This window comes from Centropristis striata, chromosome 7, assembly GCF_030273125.1.
Source record: "Centropristis striata isolate RG_2023a ecotype Rhode Island chromosome 7, C.striata_1.0, whole genome shotgun sequence".
In the NCBI taxonomy this organism is placed as follows: Eukaryota; Metazoa; Chordata; class Actinopteri; order Perciformes; family Serranidae; genus Centropristis; species Centropristis striata.
This window is the reverse complement of record NC_081523.1, coordinates 4,669,542-4,682,405: the sequence shown is the minus strand read 5'-3', so window position 1 is coordinate 4,682,405 and position 12,864 is coordinate 4,669,542. Positions and strand designations below refer to the sequence as shown.

General features: G+C 32.4%; 1 long non-coding RNA gene across 1 annotated transcript; it reads left to right on the top strand.

Moving 5' to 3' along the window:
• The first annotated feature begins 376 nt into the window (after positions 1 to 376).
• LOC131975464 (uncharacterized) lies at positions 377 to 5,601 on the top strand. The gene is made up of 3 exons (XR_009394728.1): positions 377 to 617; positions 3,665 to 3,980; positions 5,287 to 5,601. It is a non-coding gene; the product is annotated as an uncharacterized LOC131975464 (long non-coding RNA).
• Positions 5,602 to 12,864: the final 7,263 nt, after the last annotated feature.

The window sequence follows — 12,864 nt, the reverse complement described above, 5'->3', positions numbered from 1 at the left end:
ATTCAATGAAATTATGAAAAAACTTCATAAATTATGTGGTTCACCCACTTCATTTTTGACCCATGTTGTGCATTAGAAGGTGTTTATATGTTGTGCATCAAAGGGTTACGATGTTATAAAACTACCGGAAGTACAAAAACTCGGAATGTAAACTGTAAGGTAGCATTTTTCGCCAGAACACCGGTGGAAGATAACGTAACTAACACGTATTATTGAAGTGCGCATGCGTCAACAGTTCAACTGCCACTAACTTGCGGTTTTCTAGAAACAAACTGCAAAAGCATTTAAAAAAAGTACCAAATGTAACTATTATTATTATTATTTTACTGTAAAACTGTCCGTAACGGCTCACGTTTTTATTTATTTTATTAATAATCTCTCTAAAAGGCGCTAAACTTGTGTTTTATCCGGCGAACGGATGAAAGTCCTGGTAGACGTTATTTAACCGTTTACTATAACGGTAGCTAGCTTACGTTGAAACATTATACGTCATCATACGTCATCATACGTAACAAAAATGTTACGTTTATAGCAATACGGTTTGACATTTTGCTCTTCAGTTAACGTTAGTAAATGAAGTTAAACTTAGCAACCTTCCTGAAGTTAAACTAACTAAGGTAGGTTACACATGGCACCACTAACAACACGTTAACAGTACTAACTAACTTATTTTCTTAAACAATGCTAACCTAAGTTAGCTACTATATTGCCGGAAGTGCCACTAATCTTGTGGAGAACAACACGTGGTTATACTGCCCTACAAAGTCTAACTGCAGTAACTACATTTTTGGTTGAAATGAGTTATAACTAAAAATGAACTCATTGATGTCTGTTTTATCTTGTGATAAAGTTTTAGATTTCAATTTTGCTTTATTTCAGAGAAATAATTATATAAAAATTGCAGTAACTTCAAAATACAACTCAAAACCAAAGCAGATATCTGATACAGTGTAGTCTTGTATTTCTTCATTGTGTTCAATAGTGAAGATAAGAATAATAGAAATTATTGTAAGTTTATTTGATAGGAAAATTATTATCTAGATCAGGGGTCTCAAACTTTAATTACCCGGGGGCTGCTGGAGGCAGTGTCAAAACGACCAAAAAGACACAAAATGACCAAAAAAAGGACACAAAATGACCAAAAAAGACACAAAATTATTTTAAAAAGACACAAAATGACCAAAAAAATACACAAAATGACTAAAAAAGACACAAAATTATTTTTAAAAGACACAAAATTACCAAATAAGACAAAATTACTAAAAAAGACACAAAATTATTTTTAAAAGACACAAAATTACCAAATAAGACAAAATTACTAAAAAAGACACAAAATTATTAAAAAAGACACAAAATTACCAAAAAAAGATGCAAAATTACCCAAAAAAGAGTAATTAAAGGAACCTTCCACACACAACACGGTAAAGTGCCATTCATATAAAACAGAAAAAAAAAATACTTTAAAAAAAAGACACAAAATGACCAAGAAAATACACAAAATTACAAAAAAAGGACACAAAATGACTGAAAAAACACTAAATTACTTTAAAAAATACACAAAATGACCCAAAAATACACATAATGACAAAAAAAAGACACAAAATTATTTTAAAAAGACACAAAATTACCACAAAAAAGACACAGAATTACCAAAAAAAAATTAAGAACATGGCTGGTTGTCTTATCACCTCACATTTGGGAGGGATAGAAACTTAATAACACAAAGCTAAGATCCAAGGTTGGATTCAATTTATTTAAAAGTTTGAACCTGAGAAACCCCATGCTATAATAGACAACACATTTCTTTCTTTATTTTTTTTTTTTTACATCTAAGAATAAACAGAACCACAAAAGCTTTATATAACTCTACAAATCCCATTATTAGAAAGTCTGAAAGCCTGGGGATAATTTGAGGCTTGGACTTGAAGAAATCCCCAAACCATGTGTAATCCTGTAAAGAAAACAAAAGGGGAGAGAAGGGACAAAAGTCTAAGGCTTTGCTTATGAGCAAAGTTTCAATATATCTAAATATATCATTGAGTTGTTTCTTTTAAAGATAAATAATCCTTGAAGCATTTATGATCTGATGGTGGGTTTAATAGTGAAAGTAAGATCATGATACAATCATTTTAGCCTTCAAATCATCACACAGCGTTGCTTTAAATACAAGTTGAGCAATCATCAAATTAAATTATTTTTATTTGATTGCTTTTGCATTTGTTAAATTTTAAATGATATAACTGCCCACTAATAGGTGTGTAATTTATGTTGAGAAGGTAATGATAGCTAATCCTGCCACGTTACCTCCAACAGATGGCGCTGTAGATCCAAAATACATAGACCTAAATCATAGATTAAATAAATAAATAATCCCATCAACAAAAAAAAGGCTCTGCAGTAATCCTGCAATACATTGTAGATAAATTCTGGACAAATATCCATGAGGAATAATGCAACTCTAGGGAAGTTTTAATTACATAATTTGGAATCCAAAAACAATATATCATTAATTAAACATAATTTTATTAGTGCCACAGATAACTTTATAAGCATTATATATGAAACATGTTTTCTTATTTTCACTGGTGCAACAGGAATATAAACACAACAATTTACACTATATTTATTTAATAAAACACAAATATTTAAAGAAACAGTATCAGTTTAAGTGTGAAGCATACATAGGGTAAAAAAAAAAGTCCAAACAATTTTTTACCCTATGTATGTTTCACACTGTAAATTTTTTTTGTAGAAATGACAGTAAAACACTGTCAAATTGCATCAGAAAAAGGGTGTAAAATTAAAAAATAGAATATCACCGTTGGAGATGCTTTTAATTACCATAAATCAAGGAATAGAACAAAAATTTTAAACTGTAGAAACTGTTTTTTTCATGTAAAATTAAAGGAGAAATACCATAATATCACAAGGACACAATTACCCTAAAACTCAGTCTAAATTGGAGTTTTTGCTGATTTTTACCATTGATTTTTACATTTAAATTTACAGTAGAAAACCCACTCATTGTACTTTTTACAGTGACGTTCTGGCAACCACAGCTGACGGTATTTTACCTTAAATTAAACTGATTTTTTTTTTTTTAACAGTGCAGTGTTATTTTATCTACCTGCATTTTTTTTAATTACTGATTTTAACTACAAAACTACAAATAGTTTCTCATGTTATTATTATTATTATTATTATTTTTTAAACGTATTATTATTATTATTTATTTTAATTTTAATTTTTTATTTTTCAAACGTATTATTATTATTATTATTATTATTATTAATATTATTATTATTAATATTTTTTAAAACGTATTATTCTTTTTTTATTCATTTATTTATTTTTTAAACGTATTATTATTATTATTTATTTTATTTATTTATTTATTTTATTTATTTATTTAATTTCTAAAACGTATTATTATTATTATTACTACCATCATATTATTATTATTATTATTATTATTATTATTATTATTATTATTATTAATAAACGTATTATTGTTATTTATTAATTTATTTTATTTTATATTTTAAACATTATTATTATTATTATTATTATTATTTTAAACGTATTGTTATTATTATTATTATTATTATTATTATTATTATTATTATTATTATTATTTTTTTTTTTTTTTCAATAACATCCACAGGTTCTCAACTCCATGCTAAAAAGTGTGTGTTAAAGCTTGGACCCTGGCTGTAATAGCAGCACAATGCCTTGGCTGAGTGTGTGTGGGGGCTGCCAGTGATGGTGGTGCAGCAGTGGAGCAGTCTGACCTCCCACCGGAGGAGTGGCGTTGACAGAAGGATGGTCCAGCAGATAGAGGCGGCAGCATGCTGAGCGCAGTCGCCGCACAATGCCACATACAAACTTCCCCGAGCTGTGGAAGTAGACTTCTTTACCTACATGCCAACGCAGAGGTGACAACAATAGCCAAACACACAGAGCCAAAGACAACTACAGCGGTAAGTCCTCCACTCTTCTTCTCCCTTGGATCAGCTGGTTCCTCTGGCCTTGTGTGCATGTGTGAAGAGGCGTCTCGACCGTAAATCTCCAAAAATATTCCTGTTAATCCCCCCACAGCGTGACACTGGTGCCTTCACAACTTAAGCGACTTTATCGAGCATTTATGTGACTTTTTAATGTAATGTTTCGTGTCGCCTTATCTGCGTCTTCTAAAGTTTTATTGAAGGGATTAATCACACGATTAACGCGTGGCTTGTGCGTAAATGCGCAGCGGGCGTGTGTTTTGTTTTGGTTAAGCGCTTCGTTGGTCCAGTTACCGTGATTAATGATAGTTTGAAACTTCTGCGCCGTTTACAATTATGAGCCAGAGCAACTGCATCGTATTCTAATGTTGAGTTCTAATAATTATTAATTAATAATTCTAATTCTAATACTGAAATTGATCAGGGGATTACTACACTTGTTCCAATGGTGCACAAAAAGACTGTGTTATTTTGTTGTATTCCCCATTTCTAAGTGTGCCTGTAACAATGCTGTGATCATATGTTTCTGTATTGAGTTTTTAAGTCAAATCAATCATTAATTTTTGCACCAACAGCAGATCCATAATAAGTCTTACTGTACAACGTGCTGTATAACACCCTCCAGATTTCTTCATGGTGCCATTGTAACTTAAACTTCTGAAGTCCAGAAGATTTTGGTTCAAATTTGACAACTTCCTCTGCATTAATTTCTGTCTCTGTTTAGCATCTTCCAGTCTGTCCTTACATCACATGCATGGCTCCTTTGTCTCCACACTAACTTGGCTATCAGTCAGATTTTTCATTTTATTTTAATTAACAAAGTATAAAGCTGCCAGGAACCCAAAATACAAACAAAAGATACAGGTGTCTATGGAAATGTACCATTTTTTTTTAACCATTTATACACACAAAAACAGCAGAAAAAACAATGAATAATAAAACTACAAAACAGTCTATTTGCATGTTAATTAAAAATAGTAATCGTTTTCATTGTAGAAAGAAAATTCACATTTTACAAATGGTCTGGAAACATAAATGTCACACTGTGAAAGCTCCTATGATTGAACTTTCAACTGGCTTTCTCAGCTTGTCTACATATCATATATAAATAAAGTTATTACTGTAAATAAAACGTGTATTTTCAATAAATAGATGGACTCCAGAGGGTTAAGACACTTTGCTTTCAGGCTCGCACTGCACTGTGGATGTAAAAGACTCTGTGAGTGTGCATTGAATCCACTGAAAGCAGAGAAATGACCTCCCTTATGTGTTACTTTGTCAGGTCAAGCATCAGCAGCCGCTCGGGTGATCCGCTCTGCTCAGCACATTCAATAAGGAGATTTATCACACGCAACCTGAAGAGATGAGCAGCGGCAAGAAGTAAGTGGCTTCATTAAGCTTTACAGGAGCGCTTTTCACTCTTTGCAGGGCTACTTGATCTCAAATAGATCGAATAAGGCACACCTGTGTGTAAAGGAGCCTATAAACAGCTACTGGTACTTAATATAAGGAGGAATAAATGCTTTGAGGTCAGGTGCACTTCAGGACAAGTGGACTGGTAATGAGGCTGACCAGCTACAATAAGAAGGTGAAATTTATGTTTTCAAATAGTGCTTTTGGAGAGGATGATCTGTAGCTGACGTTGCTTTATTTAAAGTTCATACAAATTAAATCATATTAGTTTTAAATGTAGTATCTGCCCAAGGAACCCCCCCTACACAAACCTGGTCTCACAGGAATCCGTGAAATAGCCACGGAATGACTCAAATTTCCGTGAAACTGACACGGATTCCGCTACAATGCAAGTTAAAGACAGTCATATCCCGTGGCCATCCCATTGATATTTTTTCCTATTGGTTTGTTCCAAGTCACGTGACTTTCAAGGTTCTGGCGGTCAGAACAAAAAACATGGCGGACAGTTCTCTCATTTTTAGTGAAAAAAATCATTATTTTGACTTAGTTTCTGCATAAAAATGGATTTTGATCACATTTCTAGCGAGAAATATATGTTTTATTTTCTAAATATTCACTCAGTGAATGTACATAATCACTTTGTGGTGAAGATCTCGCCAGAAAAATATGACTGTCATTAACTTGCATTGTAGCGAAATCCGTGTCAGTTTCACGGAAATTTGAGCGATTCCGTGGCTATTCCACGGATTTTGAGTTAAGCGAAATCCGTGGCTATTTCACGGATTTCTGTGAGACCATGTTGCCTACACAGGGCTGGACGCTAACAAACGCCTGAAAGGTCATTCAGAGTTTGAACATGTTAAAGTTTAAGCGTAAAGGCACGAAAAGCCTTGTAATTGCTTTGCAAGGATCCTAGCCCTGGAGGAAACATACCTCAGATATGACTGTGTGTAAAACCAGAGTGACCCAAAACAAACCAACTTTGTTTCCCTCTAATGCTGCACGATCAAGGCCGTTATTTAATATTTATAAATATTTGGTCTTTGAATAAAAAAGGCTTTATTGATTTTTTCCATGCATCTTTAAAAAAGGATTACTAAACCAAACTAGTCTGTAGATAACTTGAGGGCAGATTGTGGCCCAGGTGACTTGTGGCATCAGTGTGACTTTGTGTTTTTCTACAATCACCAAAAGTGCCCCTTTAATTTAAAAGACACACACCAGCAAGAGTTTGAATTGATTCTGTACAGTCTCTGCTTAGATTTCTGATTTTGTGTTACACAACCCGGCTCTTGTTGAAAATTCTATAAATCTTTTGTTACTCTAATAATGTTGATATCCTCAAGTAAAGTGCTGCAAAAAGAGGTCCAAACCACAGAAAAAGGGGGAAAAGGTAGGACGTTTTTTCCATAATAGCATTAACTGAGTGATTTACAGTATAGGCCAAAAGTTTGGACACACCTTCTCATTCAATGCGTTCCCTTTATTTTCATGACTATTTACATTGTAGATTCATCAAAACTATTAATGAACACATGTGGAATTATGTGCTTAACAAAAAAGTGTGAAATAACTGAAAACATGCCTTATATTCTAGTAAGCAAAGGGTGGTTACTTTGAGGAATCTAAAATACAAGACATGTTTTCAGTTATTTCACACTTTTTTTGTTAAGTACATAATTCCATATGTGTTCATTCATAGTTTTGATGCCTTCAGTGAGAATCTACAATGTCAATAGTCATGAAAATAAAGAAAAACGCATTGAATGAGAAGGTGTGTCCAAACTTTTGGCCTGTACTGTATATAAAAAAGGGGATTTATTTGACATGTGTTGTGATTTTGAAGATATTAAATCTGAGCTTTTTGTTTCCCACGTGACCCCCCCCCCATATATTTAGACAGGGCAGTGGGAACTTTTGGTGTGTGTTAGACAGTTACCAAGAAACAAAGCTTTAAATGTCTGTGTCATACACTGTTAAAAAAAAAAAACTGCTGTCAGACAAAAGCCTGATGTGGCTATCGTTTAACCCATTGAGGCCTAGAATGGCTGTAAAACCTCTGGGCGATTTTAAAATAAGCCCCTAAAACCTGAAGTTTTTCTGGAAATTCAACAGAAGTGTCAACGCTTCTACTAAATAATAGATTTTTCAGCCTCTGCAGATAGAAATGAAATTCAAAAAGTATTTGAGAGCTTATATAAATACTACAAAACGACGTATCCGCTTTCCAGGCTTCAATGGGTTAACAAAAACTCTCTGTATCTGTTTATTGTGTGGAAAAAGCCCCATTGAGGTCCAGGGAAATCTGATACCTGATGACATTTTGCCTTCATTGCATGAAGGATTGCCAACTTGATTGGAATACAATAGTAGATACATGACCCGGACACATTTATTCATATCTCATGCAGTGACTACAGCAGATAGTGTATACCATAACACAGTCCGGATGCCTGCAGGCTGTTTGATGTTTCCATGCTTTGGACACACAGTCAACAGTTGCATCAGCTCGGGTACAGAGAACACACTCACCTCTCCTTCCAGATAGTAAATGTAGGCTGAAGGCAGATTACTGTTAGGCCCAACAAGGACAGGGAGGCTGATACCTTATCTGTGTAGTGGAAGACAGATAACAGCTAATTTACTATCAAGAGTGCAAAGTAACAGCTTGTCAAGTTTTGATTGCTTGTAATAAGGTTGTTTAAAGGTTTAGCTATTGATAATCAATAAGTACATAGCATTGATTAAAGGAAATGTCTGCTTTGAAGTACTTTGACACCATTAGAAGCAGAGGTGTTGCTAGTGTCATTTGCATTCCTCGGTCCCTTTTAGTTTTTTTTCCTGGTAAATGAATAAGTGTCCTCTGAGTCTGCACACAGGGATTGTGAGCAGTGAGCTGAAACATAGAACTATACTGCTCTTACTGCACTATATCATGATTGATTGCTTTTTTTCTTCCTGTAAGTCGCTTTGGATAAAAGCGTCTGCTAAATGACTAAATGTAAATGTAAATGTAAGGCAGATGGGAGACAAAAAAAGTATTTTCTGCAGCAGAATAATCCACAATTAAACATCCAAACTTAAATTCAGTCAAGGTCGCTCACCAGACCAGAACCTGGCCATCGAATCCTGAAAAAGTAACATTGTAGAGTTGATTTTGTAGTCAATGTCAAATGAAACAAAATGCTTTTTAAATAAAAGAACATAAGAACATATATATATATTTTTTATAATTCAAAGTTTTTATTATATTTTTATTATTACAACAGACAAACAAACAAAGAAAAAAACAGACAGAATGGAGGTCATAAAAAATAATAATAGTAAATAAATAAATAAATAAATAAGAAATAAAATATATAAATAAGTGTGTCAGACATGAAAGAAGAGGATTGTGGTGGGTTTTTGGGTGGGGGGAGAAAATGTTATATATGTCTACATGTTTATATTTATATATATATATATCTATCTATATCTATATATATATATATATATATATATATATATATATATATATATATATATATATAATGTGTGCTTTTGTAACACATCTGTTTTTTCTGAAAATGAAAAAAATGAAATTTAAAATAAATAAATAAAATAAAACTAAAAATCTGAAAATAATTAACTAAAAATAATACAGACAGGTGAGTAGGCCAGGCAGGCAAATTAACACATCTGTCTACCAAAACTATCCCATTTTTCTTTTATCATATCATTTTCACAATTTAATCTCCCCAACATCTTCTCACATGCCACAGTCCTCATCATCTGTGTTCTCCACAGACTCAGTGTGGGATCTCGGGGTTAAGAACATCAAATTTAAAGTTACCTTGCACTGTGTCCTTTTGATTCAAGACAAATCAAAGATTTTAACAATCCTCTTTGTTTTTGCCTTTCCGGCTTGTGACAAAATATGTTTCTGAGTGGACAAACATTTAAAGATTCTGCACCATCACTGTTTGTAGTCCTGTTTGTTTACATACTTAAAGCCATTGCTTGCACACATGATGAACAACTTATTTGGTTCTTATGCATGCACACATTATAAAAACATTTGATAGAATAATCACAAAATTCTGTGAAAAGTTTGCTACATCCCTGTATCTGATATTCTCTTTAGTGATTACAATATAATCTTTAAAGCCAAAGTTTCATTGTGTTGGTAGAATCCCACAAAAAAAACCTCCGCCAAGTCATTTATTGAGTTTATTACTGTATTTAGGGTTTTTTAATTGTATTTGTATGCCTCAAACTAAAATTAATTGTTGGAATAAAAGAAGACTTCAGGAAGAGGAACACATAATCATTATGCAGGGAAACGTAACAATCTGCTAGTTGAAGCTACACTGTAAAAAAAAAAAAAAAACCCTGTTGTTTTTATGGTAAAAAAAACGGCAGCACGGTGCAACTTTTTCTAATATTTCGGTAAAATGATATTAGCACTGTTGATTTTACATTTAAGATTGCCATTTTATTCCATATTTTACCGTAAAAATAAAAAGTTTTTCTATCAAAAGAAACACTTTTCTGCCATATAATTGACAAGAAAATACTATTATATATATATATATATATATATATATATATATATATATACATACATACATACACAGAACAGAGAACAGAAGGAGAGGGGAAATCTCTCCTTCTGTACATACACAAACATACACACTTATAGAATGCCGCATAAATTAAAGATTTTACCATTAAATATTACAGTATAATTTTGTTAGAGATATGGTGCATTTAACAGTGAGAGAAAAAGTATTTTTACAAAAAATAAATGCAAAAATTACAGTGATGGCTTTTATATATATTACAGTATATTTTTGTTACACAGTGTATTTTACAGTGGAGTAATGTATTTATCAAAAAGAAAATGTAAAAAAATACTGTTTTGGCTGATTTATACATTTACGGTGTTTAATTGTTACTGAAACTGAATTAACTCATTTATCATTTTATGTATTTTACTGTCATGGTTTAACAGTTTTTCACCGTAAAATCTACAGACATTTTTTGCAGTGTAGTTGGTAATATGTGTTCTTGATTATCTGAAGCTATTATTTTGGGAAGGAAAGCATTATAGAAAATGTAGGAAATCAAATTCTCATGTAGAGACAGACAAAACAGTTCACTGTAAATTTAACAACAACAAACGAGCAACAGTGACTCATGTAATATCCTAATAATGTATTACTTCTGCTTAATGATAATTCCACTTAAACATTTCCCCTCTCCTTCTGTTCTCTGTAAGTTAATTGTAGAAGCAGAACTTGAGTGCAGCCTGTGGGCGGTGTGCTCAGGCTGAGTGGAGTTTGGCCTGTTATGTCCATGATTGTTCTATAGGTGGCAATGGAGCAAGTAGGAAAGCCACTATTAGTAGGAAAGCTGGTGAAGTCCAGAGATAAACATCTCAGCCTCACTGTGGCTCAAACATGGTGCTGCTTAAAAAACAAACAAACAAAAAAACTCTTTACAAGTTGACCCCAGCTGACAGAATTACCCTTCAAAGTTAAAGCTTGATTAGTTAGTTTCAATCAGCCTACACTGTAAAAAATAATCTGTTTAATTTACGGTAAAATACCAGCAGCTCCGGTTGCCAGAACTTCACCGTAATAAATAAAGTGAATGGTTTTCTGCTGTAAATTTAAATGTAAATATCAGCAAAACCTGTAATCTAGACTGAATATTCCTGCTATTTTTATGACAATTGTGTCATTCATAAACACATTATGGTATTTCTCTATTAACTTTACATGAAAATGTTATATTTTAACAGCAAAACGGTGTTTCTTCCAGTTTATGACAGAAAAAAGGAAAAAGTTTGGTGCTATTCTTTGATTAATAGTAATTAAAAGTGTCTAATACGGTGATATACAATTTTTCATTTTACACCCCATTTCTGATGTATTTGACAGTGTTTTACTGTTATTTCTACAAACATTTTTACAGTGTACTGTGTCTGAATTAAAGGTAATAACATTTAAAATCACCCAGATTCATGTTTCCGTCAGAATCAAAACTTTCTCCAAAATCTAAAGGTGGCATTTTTTCCCCCCAACAATATATTTATTGAGTTTTGTTTTACAAAATTGACACATAGGTCACAAGAAAAATACAAAACAAGCAAACATACAAGAACATGGCAGCCAAAGGTAGAATAGTTTAAGAACAAGAGTCCTTGAGGATCCATTCAAAAAAGAGTACATGAGTATAGAGCAAATGAACATAAGTATAAATATGCAGAGGGTAAAATGATTCTGCTCCAGGTTCGTTTATTAAATGAGCCAGATTATTGTTCTTAATATAATGTATAAAACGTCCCCATACTCTTTGAAACACCTCTTGTTTATTCTTAACCGTGTATGTAAACATAAAGATAATTCCTTAAACCACTGTGGTATGCTGGTTTACCAATGTTTTTACATGCTAAAGCAATCACTTGTTTTGCCTGTAACAAACACAAATTAAGAAAAACTTGTTCATGTTAATTTATGTTATGCCCCTCTGGGTATAGACCATGGGTCTCAAACTCGCGGCCCGCGGGCCAATTGTGGCCCTTGTGATGATATTTTGTGGCCCCCACCTTGATATGAAAGTTTAATGAGAGTTTTATATGAATGGCACTTTACCGTGTTGTGTGTGTCCCTTTAATTACCTTTTTTGGTAATTGTATGTCTTTTTAAAAATAATTTTGTGTCTTTTTTGGTTAATTTTGTGTCTTTTTTTAAATAATTTTGTGTCTAAGTAATGTTGTGTCTTTTTTGTCATTTTATGTCTTTGTTTTTAAAGTAATTTAGATTTTTTTCAGTCATTTTGGTGCCTTTTTTGTAATTTTGTGTCTTTTTTTGGTCATTTTGTGTCTTCTTTTTATTATTTTTGTGTCTTTTTGTAAGTAATTTAGCTTTTTCTGTCATTTTGTGTTTTTATTTTAGTAATTTTGTGTCTTTTTGATACTGCCTCCAGCGGCCCCCAGGTAATTTGAGTTTGAGACCCCTGGTATAGACCAAGTAAAAAAAGTCTGGGTTCCCGAACTAGTCTAATCGCTAGAATCTCTAATTTTACTAGTGTAATATAAACTCTCATTAAGCAATTAAACTGTAAAAGTTTTAGGCGTGTATTACCTGACTGGGTTTGGTAAAGGTGGCATTTTAATATAATTTTGTCTTTGTTACTTTTAATGAAACACTAAAAAGCAAGCACAGAAGGTCAGTTTAGGAAAAAAAAAAAATCTTTCAATCATAATAATAATAATATTAATAATGATAATAATAATAATAATAATAATAATAATAAAAAAACAACACTTCTACATACTGGGACTGTAAGTGTGACTGAAAAGGACAAATCACTTGAGCCGCTTTATAATAATAGCTTTAATAATTTTGGTGGTGAGTTCAGCGTTCCAGTGTTATTTTCTACTGCTCAAGTGTTGATTGCA